The 19,057-nt window shown below is 30.0% G+C and overlaps 1 protein-coding gene and 1 long non-coding RNA gene across 4 annotated transcripts in view; one reads left to right on the forward strand and one right to left on the reverse strand.

Moving 5' to 3' along the window:
• The window catches only part of LOC117177543, a 28,145-nt gene extending 24,171 nt beyond the window's left edge, over positions 1 to 3,974 (forward strand). Inside the window, exons 2-3 of the long non-coding RNA XR_004467705.1 lie at positions 1,764 to 1,887; positions 3,871 to 3,974. This is a non-coding gene — a long non-coding RNA (uncharacterized LOC117177543). The remainder of the gene's footprint in view (positions 1 to 1,763; positions 1,888 to 3,870) is intronic.
• LOC117177542 (serine/threonine-protein phosphatase 4 regulatory subunit 1-like) overlaps positions 1 to 19,057 on the reverse strand; it is a 414,898-nt gene that overhangs the window by 174,730 nt on the left and 221,111 nt on the right. The window lies entirely within an intron of this gene.

Genomic DNA, 19,057 nt, shown 5'->3' on the forward strand with positions numbered 1-19,057 from the left:
TCAGGTTCAAGGTCATTGGAAGGTCAAATCGAGAGAAAACGGTAAAAAAATCCAAAAAAATAAGTTATAGGTTTTTGGAGTCGCTAATTACGAATCTGGCATACGTTGAACTCTATCGCTTCAGGTTCAAGGTCATTTGAAGGTCATTTGAAGGTCATTTGAAGGTCAAATCGAGAAAAAACGGTTAAAAATTTAAAAAAAAAATGTTATAGGTTTTTGGGGTCGCTGATTATGAACCTGGTGTCCGCTGACCTTTATCGCTTGACTGCTCGCCTGAGTGACAACCGCAGACCCCGCGACCCCGCGCAATTCCTGTTATACCTACCTACGGCGCGGCTTCAATTCTCGGAATGGCTATAAAAGGGAGGGCTACTGAAGTGTTTCACTGAAATATCAGAAAGACCTTCAATATCTCTAGAATTACCCAAGCTAGGGAAACGGAAGGCACACTAGAGAATTTCTGTGTAAAAATTAAGTCTCTATAAGTCGCGGTACTTAAGAATGTAACATCCATGTGTTTATTTCCGCGTCCAGAATATCCCTAGATTTATGCCTATTTTATGCAGCTAGGGGAAAAGTGAGACGTGTACGAGAAATTCTGAGGCCAGATTTGGATTCAGCGGCTTAAAATCCATACGGGTAGCCTAGTCACTTGTCTCGTGCAGGCAACTTTCTTTTATGCCCTGTGTGACCAGAAAATCCCTAGGCTTTTCCCTACTTTTCGCATCTAAGGGAAAAATGAGACATGCACGAGAAATTCTGAGACCATATGCGGATTGAGCGGCTCAAAATACATAAGGGTAGCCTAGTCACTTGTCTCGTGCAGACAACTTATTTTTTTGTGGCACTGTGTTATTAATATAGTTATTTTAATTTTAGGAACCCTGAAATATTCAACGATTTTTTACCTGCGTGTATACGTTAAACCTAATATATGCAACTGTCTTAACGGCGATTTCATATGCTTGATTTATTAAATTTAATATACGTATTCATCTTCGTATTTGCATATACGCACAATACAAACATTCATGCACAGTCACATTCGTGTTTGCTTTGAAGAATCAAGGGCTCTGCTTCCCTGAGTCACGCAACAAAACCACCGCCTTCACGGAGAAAAATGGATGGTCACAGTTGTATGGTCAAAATTTAGAGAGCCAGAAAGTCTTTCTACATGGTCGAACGGTCCTTCCAAATTTTTTTCGACATGGTTAAAAAGACTCTTATTTTATCGCCAGTCTGACTTTTATAAGAACATCAGGCTTACCATCAGGGATAACTAAGGTATCCTTTTCAGCATGGCGAATACGCACATATTGTTTTCACTCATTACGACCATCCACGAAGGAGCAGATAAGCCATTGCGTATGGTCAATTGCTTGATTTTTGCGCGTCAATCATGCGCGTGAAAATTCAAAGGGTATCGCTAGTTTGTTAGCGTATAGAATTCGTAGAACGCTTAGTGCTTTCTATTTAAAAAAATATTTTTACCCAAGATTTCCGTGTAAAGTGAGTGCATTTATTGAAGATTAATGGAAAATATGTTATTCTGTAAATACCTGTTTTAAATACATAATTGTGATGTTAATATTTTCAATATGTTAGGTCAGATTTAAGACATTTAATTCTAATCTTTTTGAGATTAATGTTAGTTTGAAGTAGATTATAATTATTTTAGTAATCATCGTTAATTCTAGGATTAATCAATTTAGGATCAACTTGAATTGTATTTATTAATTTAAAACTAAATCTTTATTTTTCAGCTCAGACATTCACTCCTGAAATTCATTAAAGGACACATGGCAGGGACAGGGTCGTACTCGTGCTCCTATATGCAGAGAATGGAGAGCTGGAACTGCAGAGAAAACACAATTAATATATTTATAGGTAATTAGTCATTATTCAATCATTATTTTTTATACCTGTTTTATTACCTGCTCCATTCCTGAACTGTTTAATTCAAAATTTATGTAGTTCGTCGAAAATTTGTCTTTTTTGGTAGAAAAGTAGTCTTCTCCATTAAAAAATCAACTATTTGGTTAAAAATGTACGTATTTTCTTGAAATTTTATTTTTCAAGTCAAAAACTAAATGCTTTATTAATACATCCCTTTTTGGGGTAAAAAAATAATGTAAATATAACTATTTGGACAATACGATTGGAAAGTCAACTATGTTGTAGAAAATTCAACTTTTATGTAAAAAAGTAGTTTTTTTTATTAAAAATATTTTTTTCTAAGTAAAAAATTATATTTTCCTAATAAAAATGTACCTATTCCATATTTGTCTAAAAATTCAAAAATTTGTTTCGCAAAACAACTATATAGTAGAAAATTCAACCTTTTGTAGAAGATACGTTTTTTTATTAAAAATAATGCTTTTAAATGAAAAGTTTGTTTTAAAAAATAAAACTTTAAGAGTTACATTTTGACCTAAAAATTTATTTTTTAATTTATAAATTAAACTATGTGGGTAAAGGTGTATGTAATTTGTTGGAAAAACTTTTCTTTTTTGGTACAAAATTGTTCTTATAAACTTAAAAGTTAACTATTTGGGTAAACGTTAATGTATTCTGGGTAGGAAATGGTCCTTGTTTGTTGATGATTCTTTTTGATTGAGAATCTTGTTAAAGATTTTGTTTTTTTCTTGAAGCTTCATCTCCTTGGTTGAAAAAGTTACTATTTTGATTAAAATTCGTTTCATGTTTGGTTGAAAATTAATCTTTTGAACTGACAATTATACCATTCCATTTTTTGATAAAAAATCGATATTTTTTACTTGAAAGTTAAAATTTTTTACTGCGAATTTATGCGTTTCATTTTTAATTAATCTTTAATGTGAAAATTCTACTGTTTTGTAGAAAATTAATCTTCTTGGTTTGGAAAGTAAAGTTTTTAGTTGAGCAATCATATTTTCTGTGTTAGAAATTACAATTTTTTCAAGATAATTTGTCTGTTTGGCTTTAAAATTAAATAAATTTCTAAACATTTATTTATTTTGTTCAAAATTCGTCTTTTTTGTAGAACATCAATCTACTGGCCGGATAATTTTTTGTTTGTTAAATATTTAAAAGCTTTGTTGCAAATCTATTTTTACTATTAAAATTATTCTTTTTTTAATCAAAAAATTTAACTATTCCATGTATGGTTCTAACTGTATCCTGTGTATTCAATAAGTTACAAATTTGTATTTTTTAATAGAATATTTGATACTCTTCGTCGAAAATTCATTTTTTTGGTTGAAAATTGTTTTTTTTTTAATATAATTTTTTTTAATAGATTTTTTGTCTGGAAAATCTAATATATGTACCATTTTCAGTTAAAACTGTATACTGTATAAGTTACAAATTGTACTTTTGGGTTGAAAGTTCATGTATTTTGTTAAAAACTATTCCTTTTGGGTAAAAAGAAAACCTGAAAATGAAAGAACAGAAGTACTTTTTGTTTCGGTTTTTTTTTCAAGCAGATACAGTTGAATTTTATGGCACTGAAACAAAACAAGATTAAATAGAGTTGTAACATGTAAAATTTACTCTGAAATCGCTGCAAAGATGACATTTTTTTCTTTCTGTGAATCTCCTTTGTTAAAAGTTGAACTTTTTGGTTCAAAGTTCAACTATTTTATAGAAAATTTATCTTTTGGGGTAGAAAATTCTTCTTCTTTGTTGATAATTTCACTTTTTGGTTGAGAATCTTGTGTTAAATTGATATTTTTTTTTGGAAATCATCCTTTTTGTTGAAGATTGATTTTTTTTCTTAAAAATCCACTTTTTCCGAAACATTTGACTTTCTACCTTAAAAACTTTTATTTTATTTAAATAAAAAAATGATCTAATGATTTTTATGCTAATTTACTATTTACATTATTCTAGGAAATATTTATGGGACAGCTCAAAAAGCAGGAAAGCAACTGGCAAGAGACTTTTTTAATTTTAACAACTGTAGTTGCAGTATTTAACTTAATCCTGCATTAGTGGTATTTTTTAGATTAAAGTTGATTATGTCGTACCAGTAATATCATATAAGTTCTATTTAATAAAAAAAACATGCATTTATATCTCAAGTATTTATCGAATTTTAATCCTTTCATAATTAATTTATAATTTGTCTTATTACAATTATATTTAATACTTTATTAATTTATAGATTATGTAATGTTTTTTAATACTATGGTGAATATTTTATACTGTGTATCTGAATTCGTATGAATTTGTACTCATTGAATAGTGCGAATTTACTTATAACCAGGCAGGTTCTACACATTATTTAGCAGAATCTCTCTGCGATTAAGATTCTTTTATAGTAAATTATGCAAGACGTTTTTTTCGATATGAGGCAAAAAAATCGAATTTGGGCATCTATGTTAAGAATAATAAAAAGATTGTAGTTTATAAAAGTTAATATTCGGTCAAAAAATGAAATTTTTTACAGATTATTTCAAATTTTAATTAAAAGAGATGATCTTGACACCAAATAATAAAAGTTTTAACAAAAAAGATGATATTTCAAACACAAAGATTAATTTTCTATTTTTAAAAATTGTTTTAAACAAATAATAGAATTTTCAACTCAATTAATTTTTAATGCGAGAACAATATAATCAAAAGTATTTAAAATAAAATAGAATTCACTTAAAATCAGGCAGGTTTCTACACATTATTTAGCAGAATCTCTCAGCGATTAAAATTGTTTTACAGTAAATTATGCAAGACATTTTTTCCAATCTAAGACAAAATAATCGAATTTGGACATCTATGCTAGGAATAATAAAAAACAGATTAATTTTTACCCATAACATTAATTCTCTACAAAAAAAAAGACGATTAGTTTTCAACCAACAATGATATAATTAAAATTTTCCTTCGACATTAATTTTTAACAAACAAAAAAATCAAGAAAATAGTTCAATCCTAAATAAACAAGATACGATTTTGACAAAGAAAAATAATTTTCTACCAGAAAAACGAATTTTCAAATGAAAAAATTAATTTTTAATTAAAAATATAATTTTTCATCCTGAAATTATGCAGTTGAATTTTTAATCAATTTTTGACAAAATAGTTAATCCCTTATCAAAAAGATCAATTTTCAAACATATAATGGAGTTTTCAACTAAAAAAGATCAATTTTTAATTAAAATTATAAATATATAAAAGCAGAAATAGGATAATTCCTTTTTAGTTAAAAGAAATAATATTTAACAACAAACAATTAAATTTCAACAAATTAATTGAAATTTTACTAAAATAGATGCATTTAATGATACATACATAGTTGAACTTTCAAGCAAACAGATGTATTTTCAACCAAGAAAATTAATTTTATATAAAAAAGACGATGTTTGAAACAAATAATTGGATTTTCAATCCAAAAATATCCATTTTTAATTCCAAATTTCCGTGTTCCACCAAAAGCGGGATAGTTAAATTTGCAGTTAGAGAATTTAATTTTTACAAAAAAAGAAAAAAACGGAATGTGCAACTTAATAGTTTTGTTCTCAATCACAAAGATGAATTTTCAAACGAGAGGACTAATTTCCTACCGAAATAACGAATTTTCATCTAAATATGTGCTTTTTCAAACCAAAGAGTTGAATTTTCAACTGCAAAAGATCAATTTTTAACTTCAAATATCAATTCTTTACAGTTTCCCTTTTTGTTATTTTTCAGATGATCTGTTTGTACGAAATTTATTATTATAAATTGTAAGAAACCTTATACAGATGTAAATTGTTTTCAACTAAATTAATTTTCAATCTAAGAACAGTATTATAAAATGTATTCAGAATAAGATAGAATTCACTTAAAGTCAAGCAGGTTCTATACATTATTTAGAAGAATCTCTCAGCGATAAAATTTTTTTTATAGTCAATTATGCGAGACGGTTTTTTCTCCATATAAGACAATAAAAAATCGAATTTCGACATCTGTGTTAAAAATAATAAAAAACAGATTAATTTTTTACCTATAAAATTAATTCTCCACAAAATACGATTAGTTTTCAAGCAACAATGGCATAATGAAAATTTTCCTTAACATAGTTAAGTTACAAACAAACAGATGAATTTTCAACCAAGAAGATTAATTTTATATAAAAAAAAGACGATGTTTGAAACCAATAATTAATTTTTCAACATAAAAATATCAATTTGTAATTCAAAATTTCAATTTTTTACCGAAAGTGGGAGAGTTAAATTTTTAGTTAAAGAATTTAATTTTCAACTTAAATTTAATTTTAGTCAAAAATGTATCTCTGTTTAAAAATTTTGTTAAAATGTTATATTTTTGGATGAAAAAGTAACTATTTGATTGCAAATTCGTTAATTTTTTAAATCTGAAAATTAAACTTTTTCATTTTCAGTGTAAACGGTTTTGTTAAAAATTTGGCTTTTTAATTAAAAATTTGCATTTGACACCGAATAGTTTAACTTTTAACCAAATAGTTAAATTTTCAATCTACAAATATAAATTTTAAACTGAATAGCCAAATTTTCAAACAAAAAAGATTAATCTTTAACCAAAAAGAGTTGCATTAAAAAAAATAATTCTCAATCAAAACGTAGTGGTGGATATCTTAAAACAAAAAGAAAAGATTTTCAACAAAATATTAAAATTTTTAACCAGAGTTGAATTTTTATGACATTGAACGCATGAACTAATGTTGGGGAGACTTAACCAAGATTTTCAGAGAAGAGTTTACCAAGTGGCAACAAGTTATTACATGTGTTTTTCAACATATAAGGCCATTGTTGATTATTACAATGCGCGTTAAAAAATTTTACTAAACGTATTTATCAAAATTGTGGTGTAAAGATGCAAAGTTCATTATTTAAAGAATATGATTATCATCAACGTAAGCTACAAAATCGTAGTAAATGCTATTCATCAATATTAGATGTAAATTAATCTTTAATAAAAAAGCTCATTTGGAATAAAATAGTTCATTTTCTACCTAAAAATAAAGAATTCGTTGAAATCCTATTATAGCAGATTAATTACAGTTTCAGATACAGAACTCATCCCTTGATGTCTTGTATTATTTCATACTAATATATTGTAACATTCATTAAATATGTATATGTAAGTTTTCTAGTCATGTTTGTGTTTAAAATTTGGTTTGAAAAATGTGTTGAAAATACTTCATTACTTCCTACTGACAAAAATACAACCAAAAAAGATACATGTTTCACTTAAAACTAATATAGTTATATATCAGTAGATAGATTTTGATTAATTATTCCCGTCGATTTTTTTTACTTGCATACGAACTGAACCAATAGAACCCAATAAGAACATCCAACTATTTTTACTGTTAAAAGTCCATCTATTTTGAGAAAATTTGTCTTTTTGGCATGAAAATGTAATATTTTGTCAAAAATTTGAGTTTTCGACTTGAAAGTTCTTTTCTTTTTGTTGAAGATTAATTTTAGTTACAAATTCATCTCTTTGGTTGAAAACGTAACTATTCAATTAAAACGCCGTTTTTTTTGCATGAATTTAACTGTTTCTTATTAAAACTTAAAATATTTTCAAGTTTAAAAATCAAACATTACATTTTTGGTTGAAAATTCATCATTTGGATTGAAAATTCAACTACACATGGTGAAAAGTAGAACTACTTCGTTAAAAATTTTTATTTTTTTAGTGAAGAGTATTCACTTTAGTGAAGAATTCGTCTTCCTTGGTTGAAAATTAAAATTCTTAATTGCAGAATCATCTTTTTAGTTGAGAATTCAACTTGTATTTACAATTTAATATAGTAGAAACATATTTTTATTTAAAAAACAATGTATTCCCCTGTTTTGGTATGTGAAAGTTGTTACCACTATAAAAATGTTTCTTATTTGCAACTACGTAATTGATTTATGTATAGGGTTTAATTTCTCGACGGAGTCGTTAGCGGTTTCTTCACTGTCTACCATGTCCTTCAAATCTACAAAATTAGAAAATAACTTGTTTCAGAAATATTTGAAGATGATATCCTCGATTATGCATTTACCTCGCGCTACGCGCTTGGTCTTATATTTTCGTACATTTTTGCGCAAACATTTTAAAATTAAGACTCAAAACATCCACCACTGTAATTTTGTGGTTGTGAATTCTCTTTGGTTAAAAAAGCTTAGCTCGAGGGTTTGTTCGCACTCGATTTTGTCCACCCTGTCAACTTTTCTACATTATACACAACACTTTCATATCAATTATAATACATTTTTTATGTAACTCTGCCAGGAATTACTTATTAATAAATTGCAAAATAAAAAGCTAATTGTATTTATCATGATTATTTTTGTATTTGTTTCTTATTTTGCTTTAAATTGCATTATAAGCTGCTGTGAAACATGTATCATTTTAATAAATGTATATCATTACAATTCATAATATGCATACAAATTTAATCATACTAATTCTTATTTCCTTGTTTTTATAATTTTTTTATTTTTAATGTTGTTTTTTACGATTAAATAAAAACTACTGCTGAAAAAATGCATGGAAATAAAAGAAACTAGATAAGTATGCCAGGACAGGAAAGTATGGCTGCAAATAGTTAATAAAAAGAGTGTCAGTAAAGTGAATGACTTCGTGAGGTTCTTCGCTTGGGGTGATTGCTAGAGAGATTGACAGCAACCTGGGTCAGAGAAGTGTTGCGGAACGAACGTATTATTTACTTAAATAAAACCAGAATTCTGGATCAATCTGAAAATTTTCTATCCCTTCCACACACTACTCCTTTCCCCTACCGAGTGAGTCACGCCTACCCCGGAAGGGAAATGGCAACATAATTTACTCGTCCTATCGAAAAATAATTAATAATAAATTTATAGGTCTTTTTAGGCGAACATCTTTTGTCTGGTAATTTAAGTTCATACTATGTGTCATTTTTTCAAACAAATTTAATACTTTTATTTAGAATGTTATTTTTTACGACTAAATCAAAACCTAACGGTCCTATGCAAAATTATAGCTCTTTTTTGGATGAACAAGTTTTGTCTCATTTTTTCTCGTAGCCATTTTCGATAAAAATTCAAAAAGTGAGCGCATTTTGAAAATTTTTTAGAACACTTTTTTCAGAATTTGAAAATTCTATTTACGGATATTTATAGTATTAAAAAGAGCAAACAATTTATCCTTATGAGTTTTTTCGATTAAATGGAAATTATCAGAGATATTGCGTTTTCAACATTTTTTAAATCAAACGAAAATCAAAATTTGAAGCCAAAAAACGCACAATATGAAAAAAAGTCAAGAGAAGAAAAACATTTATTTTTGAAAGTTCTACAAAATTATAACAAATTTTTGGATTTTCTTCAAAAATCAAAAATTCAAATTTTTATTACACAAAAAATAATGAAAAATAAAAAATTCCATTTTGTGGATAAACTATGTAGGATATGAAAAAAGATCAATTAACAAAAATTGTTATCCTAAAAAACATCTACAGTTTCGTTAGGGATCACTTCTTGATAGGACGCGTACTTTTTGTTTTATTCGTGAAAAATAACATTGAAAAAAAATGATTAAAAAAATGTGTGGAAAAACGATGAAAGTTACGAGAAAAAAAAAAGATTTAACAAAACCTGTTTACAAATATCGGTCGGAAATCGAGCGCGCAGCGCGAATGTCACGATGAGAATGTGTACCTCAAAGCCTACAGAGCTTTGAGAAACTTAATCTTTGACAATACTTAATTAAGTAGAAAATTCAGAACATAAAGACGCATATAAATACTCCCATCTAAAAGAGATCTGTTTGATCAAGTTTTTTTCAAGTATTCCAAATGTAAAGAACAAATATCCGAGCACGCAGCGCGAGGTGTAATCATCTCCGAGCGCGAAGCGCAAGATTCAACCGTCGCGCGCCCTAGGCGCGCTCAAACTTGCGATAATTTTGAAAATGCTATAACTCTGATAATTTTCTTTTTATAGAAAAAAGTCATGGGGATAAATTGTTTGAGTTTCTGAGTACTATGAACTGTACATAGAATTTTTAAATCTTGAAAAATGTGGTTTCAAACATTTTTAGTACGATCAAATTTAGAATTTTCAACTTTTCGATCAAATTAAAAAAGTTATCATAATCTTATACGGCTTTCAAAAAGCAAAGTTTTTCTTCTCCTGATTTTTTTTCATATCATGCGTTGTGTGGCTTAAAATGTTCATTTTAGTTTGTTCTTTTGGATTTTGAAAATGCTCTAACTCTGATAATTTTCTTTTCATAAAGTAAGAAGGATAAATTGTTTAAGTTTTGAAGTACTATGAACAACCGTGCCTAGAATTTTTACATCTTGAAAAAATGGGGTTTCAAAATTTTGTTGTACGATCAAATTTTGAATTTTCAACTTTTTGACCAAATTGAAAAAGTTATCATAATCTTGTAGGGCTTTCAAAAATCAACATTTTTCTTTTCCAGACTTTTTTTCGTATGATGCGTTGTTTGGCTTAAATTGTTCATTTTAGTTTGTTTTTCTGGATTTTCAAAATGCTATAACTCTAGTAATTTTTTATTTTTCAAAAAAAAGTAACTAGGATAAATTGTTAAATTTTTGATTTCTATGAGTAACAGTACAGGGGATTTTTGAATTTTTAAAAAAGTGGTCTGAAAAATATTCAAAATGTGCTACTTTTTGCATTTTTGTCAAAAATGGCTGGCGAACGAACTTGACCTTTAGTTTAAGACACTAAGCGAGTGTACCAAAGGGCAATCTTATAGATTAATTTTTTTCAAAATATATCGCGTTCACAGGCAGGCAGACATACAGACAGACACATTAGTAAAAACCTGTTTTCGGATGCAGAGGGTCTCAAAACGTGGACATTTGACAAAAACTGGAGGGTTCAACTTTTACACAAATCTAATACCTTCTCTGATGAGAATGTAAAAAAGGGAGGAAATAGGGTAAAAATTCCCGATTTGAGGTGTTTTTGGGCAATTTTTTAAATTTAAGGGTAACAACGGATAAAAGGAGATTAGGTAAACAAAAAAAGGGAACGGACTTATCAGTGAAATTTGAATCTAAAGTCAGGACTTGATGTTTTCCGTAGAAGATCAACATTATTAGGGCGAATAAACTAATGATGTCTGATCCACATTCTCTAAATCTGAATCAGCGATAAGTATACCGCTAATTCAAATCAGCGTATATAGGCTGGCCAATCAGCGAAATTTAGCTGTTAATCAGTGAAACTTCACTGATCAGCAGCTAAATTTCGCTGTTTTAGCAGCGTATATATACACTGAGAATAAAGATTACTTGATTATTATTATACGTCCATCAAATATTGTTTTGATACTTTTCATCGAAGACAATTTTTCTTATTTCAAGAAATAGCGTTTTCCAAATAAAAAACACACTTTTGTTGTGAGCAAAATTATTTTAGATAAAAAAAATATTCGATTGGACGTATTCAATACTGCATTTCTTTGAATCAAGTAATATTTTTTTTCAGTGTACGCTGATTTGAATTAGCGGTATACTTATCGCTGATTCAGATTTAGAGAGCAGTCTGACACATGAAACTATTGGAAATGCATCTTATCGTCTCGGGAGCAGACTCTAGTCGGGTCTTGTCAATTCAAAGGGGTTGAAAATCAATTAGACACCGAGTCACCGGAAGTAAGTCGTAGAAATTATGGAGGACACGTTATATTCTCTATTGTTCTGCAGGCGTTGCCTTCATTCTCATGATTTATGAACCACTTGTGCCCAAAGTTTGGTTTCTTATTGTAGGTTGAATCACGTCATATTGATCTAACTTTATGTTTCTGTTTCATGATCACTGAAGCCCTGACCAACCCTACAATTCTACATTTGTATACATATTCCGATGGAGTGTTTTGAATCATTCAGAGACATTGAACATTGTAAATACTAGTTTTTCATTTACAGACCAGGAACGGTTATACAGTGTACAGCGTGGCTATGAAAGAAGGTTTGGTTCGTTAATAAGGGTACACACAAGGCGTGACATGCGCACATTTTATACCTAAAACACACCATGTGGCAGGCGGTGATGTTGCGGATCCGAATTATTATTTTTTAGCTGCGACCAAAACAACTGTTCGGGCTTGCGTTCGCGAAGTAGACCACCTTTTTCACGGGAAACACGACACTTTGTCAGCTGGCATGCTTCCCTTCAGAAGTAACAAACTTCTACACTCTTTCCTCAATTTTGTCTCTTTTCTCTCCAAAACATTAGAATACCAATCAGACATTTAGGGTCATTGTCACTTTAGAACTACAAGATAAAATATATGATTATCCTGAGAGATACTTTAACGCTCTTTCCTATTTTATTATTTCGAGAACATTCGTAATTTGAGACGCAGTTCTTTTTTGAAAACATGGTCGAACGTGACCCTGTTGACTTGAGCTCTCGTTAACGATACAATACTTCTTCCCGGACAGACGATGGATTCTAGTCTAACTTCTTTTTCTTTTCTAATATATGGGTACTCTTCTTTCTTTCGCTATTAAGTTTTTTCACGTATTTTTCATGCGTTACCAGTGAAAGATCCAGATCACGTTCTAAGCGTACGTTGAAAAAGCTTAAGTGTAAGGGGGAGAGAACCTGAAAGCACGTAAAAAATTGCACAAACCACAAGTGTAGAATACGTACGAAGTTTATTTGGATTAAAAGCTATGAAGTAGCATGGCATTTGAACGTTTATTAAAAATGTGTTCCTTTTCGCCTTTTTCTAAATAAGTGTATACAGAAATTGAAAAGTGAATAAGTATTTAAAAAGAAAAAGAGCGAGGTCGAAATGCCGGGTCAACGGTCGACTTTTGCAATGTTTTAAAAATGATCATAGCTAGCTAATTTAATTTTCGACTTTTCATGATGTAGCCATCGATCTTTATTACACCTTCCGACAGCTACTATTCTCTCATATTTCAGTCATCGACACTCCCTTTTAAACTCTCGCTCATTCTTGTAATTCGGTACCACTCACACCCATTTTCCGCAACTTTAATCGGAAGTGATTCTAGATACTTCAGCAAGCTCTTAAAGTATAATAATTTTCCATGAATAATCTCTAGAAGCATGATAACGTTTAAATTGTGATGCAAATTCAGGTGTAGAGTTGATTGTTATTAGTTAAATTGTACAGCCATGAAATAATAGATAATCAAGAGGATTCAACGCACATGCATTAAGTAGGTTGACATAATAAAATATCGGTCAAGAATCGACAATATTTTTTACAATTACAAAAAGAAGGGCGGAAGACGAAACATTCATCCCTTTCTTTTCCTAGATATATCATAGATGCTAATGATTCGGCTAACATAGACCAGCGTGCGAGTTGCTTGCAAGGAAGTCGATATGATACGTGCATTGCTCCCTTGCAAACGAGAATATTGATTGCACTGCTTCATCCAACTGTAGGATATTTTGAAAATAGGCGATACTATGCCCAGCGGGGTAGTAAATACAGAACCAGTTTGAGCCATCCAATTTTCTCATGTCGTGCGAATCAAGCCCCGATAAATAATTTTAACTTTTTGAAGAAAGTTATAATAATGTAATCGAGAATATAATTATAAACAATTATTATTAATATGTATTATGGATTATTGAAATTTTTTTATTAATTTCGTGAAATGATACTTTATCTATTTTTATATAAAATTTTCCTATTGGTAATACGAAGTCTTAGTATTTTTATAGTAAAATCCTAGATAGGATAAACGAGTAGAGACATAATTAAATTATATAAAAAGAGTAGAAGTAATAAGTACCTAAACTACTTGCTATTGTGTGTAGGAATATGAATTATACTATGACACTTTCTATTCTTTGTATTATGGAGTAGGACAAATTCGGAAGATCGCTCTCGAATATTAGTAAGTGACTTAGTAAGCGAGCCTGAACGCTCTACTGAAATACCTTAAATTTATCAATCACTCAATTTGGTTTGATGAAAAGATCCTTATTATAATAAATTAGGATAATTCGAAAAGTTAGAATTGAAAAACAAATTATCCACAAAGAGCAAAAAATTATTTTTCAACTTTGATATTAGAATATTTGATTACGTTAAGATATAGTGCTTAGAATTTTAAAAATGCCATCACTGTGAACAATTAATGAATTATTTAATGGAAATCAATTTGAGTGCTAGAATTTACTTCATAAGGGCGATAAATTTCTGGATCTCATTAGTGAGTTTTGAGCCGAATGGAATATCGCCGTGCTGCCGCGTTGGAGACCCGTGTTCGATTCGCACCAGCTTTACTTCAATCACATTTCTCTGTTTCAGCTTGTAATATAATATTCCTGCATGTATACAATAATGTATAAACTATAATAATCGTGTGTACTGTACAATTACAATTTAAATAAATTTAATAGTGCGAAAGAGGTAAAACTCCCATTATAAATAAGTCTGCATTTACGTCGTATGCTCGTGTAAAGGATACGTATAGTAACCTTCAACGCGACGCGGCGCATGTTCGATTTATTTTTTTTCGTCTGCTAATGTGACTGCGCCAATTTTGACTAAGTCGCTTACTAAATCAGAGCGCCGGTCTCTCTCGACGTTACTATAGTCCTTTGCAAATGTTGCAATCTTCTGTAGAAATAAATGTAACCTTTTTAAATGCTATTCCAACGAATTTTGTAGTTGGGCATGTTACTAATATTTACTAATATTTAATAGTTACTAATATCGGCGCAAAAAATCAAGACCCCCCACTCTAGAAGGTAATAACTCCGCAGAAAAAATTTTAGGAGGTTCGAATAAAAACCACACGAATCCGCTAAGTTTTCTTTATAGAATGGTGTTTCTGTAATTTGCGTAAAAAAATGCCGTTCCGAGCTAATTAGCAAAATACAAGTAAAAATGCTGGCGCGAGGCCCATTGTTAAGACACGTTAACTTTCACATGACCCCAGAGCTAAGAATATGTTGGAAAAAATTTGAAAAAAATCTGGAGTGTGCTACAACATGTTTAGAATCCAGTAGAGACCTTCAAATTTAAAAATATTTAAAAATGTCAGTTTTGCAAGGATTTTTGTTGAATGTTTTTATTTAGGGATTGAATGGAGCTATCATGCTTTTTAATGGCTTAAAATGTGTAGTAATGTACCCTGATTCCTATTTCGACCACAAAACTGAATAAAAATTATAATTTCGCGATTAAAGTCGCTCAGAATAATTCGAAGTTTAATGAGGTAAGGCGCGTGACACAGTAGTAGAAAAAAGTGTAGAAAAAAAGGTCCGTCATATTTCCCAGCGGCAGGCAGCCGTTTTCTCCAGATTTTCTCACAGCTGCTGCTCGCTCAGCAGGGCCGTCTCAGAGCTTTGAGGTGGGCTGCGCCCTTCTCTCCTGATATAAAATTTTGATATTATAATACAGTATCAAGCTTGCACACGAATTATCTTGTATTTTGTTTATTTAATATAGTACATTTATTTCGGTATTATAATAAAATTTTGTAATTATTAGGCTGTTAATTCGCTACTGAAATGCGTGAAAATTTGTTTGTATGAGCAATTCCATGTCAAGTCATCTGTAGAATGTAAGCTATGGTTCGAAATTTTAATGAAAATTGCAGTATTTGTTCTCTTAGGTGTTGAAAGAAAAACTATAAAACGATTTTTGAAAAATTCCAAAAGCATAGAATATATAGAAAATTGAGCTTTTTGCATTTTAATTTAACTCTTATAACTTTAATGACTTTATTGCTGTAAATGTGTATTTTTTTTAATTATTTGTAATAAGATACAGTTGTCAAGAAATATTTTTTGACCAAAAATTTCAAAAACTTGGATTTTTCAAAAAATAATTTGTAAATTGAATTATTTAGAGGACAGTGTAAGCTATCTATTCCTTTTTTTTAATTAGGTGTTTTTTTCATAAATTCAGTATAAACATTCGTTTTTGAAAAATTCAAGAAAGTTTTGACATTTTTTGTTTCAAGAAATTTTTGTTCAGAACTGCACCATATTACGAATATTAAAAAAAATACGCATTAATAGTATTAAAATCACAATAGTTATAAGAGCTCAAAGAAAAAAGACCAAAATTTTCAATTTCGTGGATCCTGTAATTTCTGGGAAATATTCAAAAATCATGTTAGAGTTTTTCTTTCAACACCTATGAAAACAAATACTACAATATTCATAAAAATGATCAACAATGGCTTAAGTTCTTCACATGATTCCAAAAGGACCAATTTTCTATCCACAACAGTTCGTTTTCAAAGAAAAAAGAAATTAACATAGAGGATAAGTATTTTAAAATATTATTAAATTTTTTATTAAATATTATATTTTTAATCAAAGGATATAAATGTTAAGAAAAAGTATAATAGTAGACTTTTCAAACAAACAAAATAAAAATAATTCTATTTTCGTACTGGTTTCTGTATTAATTCAATACGCATTTAGGCGAAACAATAAGGAAAAGAGTACAAATTTTTTTAAAATGGAGAGACAAAGAGGAAATATTTAAAAAATGGGAAAACAAGAGGATAGGGTTAAAAATGTGAAGTACTCTGTTTTCAGTTTCCAAGAAATTCCACACTTTCTTTTCTGCTAAATTGAAAAATATTTGTATTACACTACATATGGTGCAACATTATCTTATTACGAATAATTTCAAAAAAAATACGCACATGGAATTGCTCATATAAATAAATCTTTTACGCATTTCAGTAGCGAATTAACAGTCTAATAATGACAAAATTACATTATAATACCGAAATAAGTGCACTATATTAAATAAACAAAATTCAAGATAATTCGTGTGCAAGCTTGATACTATAATATCCAAATTTTATATCAGGAGAGAAGGGCGAAGCCCCCCAAAGCTTTGTGGCCGAAATAGGAATCAAGGTACATTACTAAACATTTTAAGCCATTAAACAGCGTGATAGCTCCATTCAATCCCTAAATAAAAGCATTCACCAAAATCCTTGCAAAACTGACATTTATAAATATTTTTAAATTTGAAGGTCTCTATTGGATTCTAAACATGTTGCAGCACACTCCAGAATTTTTTCAAATTTTTTCCAACATATTCTTACTTCTTAGCTCTGGGGTCATGTGAAAGTTAACGTGTCTCAACAATGGGCCTCGCGACAGAATTTTTACTTGTATTTTGCTCATTAGCTCGGAACGAAATTTTTTTACGCAAATTACAGAAACACGACTTTATTCAGAAAACTTAGCGGATTCGTGTGATTCTTATTCGAACTGCCTCACATTTTTTTGTGCGGAGTTATTGCCTTCTAAAGTGGGGGGTCCTGATTTTTTGCGGCGATATTAGTTACTCCTCGGAGTAGTAAACATTACTAAAGTTCCGCTATGTCCCTCCATTGCGTGTATATTATACGATGAAAGTTTTTCGATGGAGTTCTTTTTATGTCCATTGTATGATAGTTATATTGTTTAACTTATATAGGTTCAAACCTATCAGAATTATCTATGAGAGAACACAGGTAAAATACAAGATGACGATGCTTTTGTTTCAAGAAACGATTTTGCCTGAGTACATCAATGTAAATATTGTAACTTTTTATAAAATTTAGTAATTTTAAATATAAGTACAAGCTTTTACAAAATTACTACGACTATTTATGTATGAGCAAACGCTAAGGCTAGCGATTTTTTAGATTTTAATTGAAATAAAAAGAAAACCATATATGCGAGAACCTTTTATTTTTCCCATAATTCCGTATAGAAAAACAGTGTGCATCGAAATTCGAACTTGCACAGTACCTTGATGGGTTTAATTAGTTTAATTTAAAAAGTGAGTAAATTATTGTACACGATTTAACTAGACTACAGATCCTATAGATAAAACTAGGAAGTGCACGTGCCAATCCTCTTAAAAATAAAAGAATATTCGTTTTCTCTTTGAATTGAATTCTCATGTCAATAAAAGTATATATAAGCAGATTATTTTCTCACCAGTGTAATTATTGTCCATCCCCTTTACAAGCATCGTCTCTAGAGACCTTGTTTATTCCAAATCTTGTAAACTTTTACGAATCACTTTCCAAAGCAAACCCGATCGGTGAAAATAAATTCTTTCCGTGTCACTCACAACTGCCCCATCTTGTTTTTTTTTCTAGCAGGTTAAGAGTGTGCCTAGGAAGCATCTTCCGGATTATAGGAGATAGATCGAGTAAGATAGAAATCTTCAAAGAGTAAACTAAGGTTGAAAGGTTAACTAACGTGTCGCGTAAAGATGCTCGTACTCATGTGTGCGATCACATGCCATATTAAATTGATTATCCAGCATGTAGGGAAATCTCCCACAGCTCTTTCAACACTTTCAAAATCTGCCATTCTTTTTTCTCTAAACGAGAATGATTGCACTCTAAACACAGCATTCTTCGATTTTGCGGAGTGAAATTTTTTTTACAATCTTGTAAACTAGTCACAATCAAATGGAAAATAAGGGCTACTTGTTCCCTTTCATAACATTTTAATTTCACATGACTTGTTTTATCACACTTGAAGAGCTTTTATTGTCCATCATTTCTTTTATGTGATTTTCAACACTGTGTTGATCTTCCACCGGTGTAACTTTGCATAGAGATGCAGGAGGTAAAAGTTTTCACGTAAAATGTTTTCCATAATTGTAAACTGCATATGAAACTTTGCTTATATTAGCACAGACAACTTTTCAGTATTACGAGTATGTCCATATCACTATTTTATCACTACAATAAAATCAATAAGTGCTGAAGATTAACAATTGATTGCATTTGGCTAGTTCCACTTATTTCGAACCGTGATCCATTATAAAACGAGGAGACAGTTTTAACGACGCAGGTGGTGTTTCACGGTGATCAGTGAATATCAATAGTATGTTTTGAATATTGACCTTGCACACTTTTGACATTTCCACTTAAAAGTTTTACTGTTACGAGAGGTTTCACAAGTTATTTAAACGACACTGAATTTATTGAAAAGCCACATGTACACACATAGCGAAATTATTGACAGCCCCAGGAACAATGTTCGCGAATATCAAGAACAAACAATGTGCGACCCACATGAAAAACTCGCGGTGAGACAGTGTCGACGCCACGCGTGTAACTGCGCAG

The sequence above is a fragment of the Belonocnema kinseyi genome, chromosome 7 (assembly GCF_010883055.1).
Source record: "Belonocnema kinseyi isolate 2016_QV_RU_SX_M_011 chromosome 7, B_treatae_v1, whole genome shotgun sequence".
NCBI classification, from domain to species: domain Eukaryota; kingdom Metazoa; phylum Arthropoda; class Insecta; order Hymenoptera; family Cynipidae; genus Belonocnema; species Belonocnema kinseyi.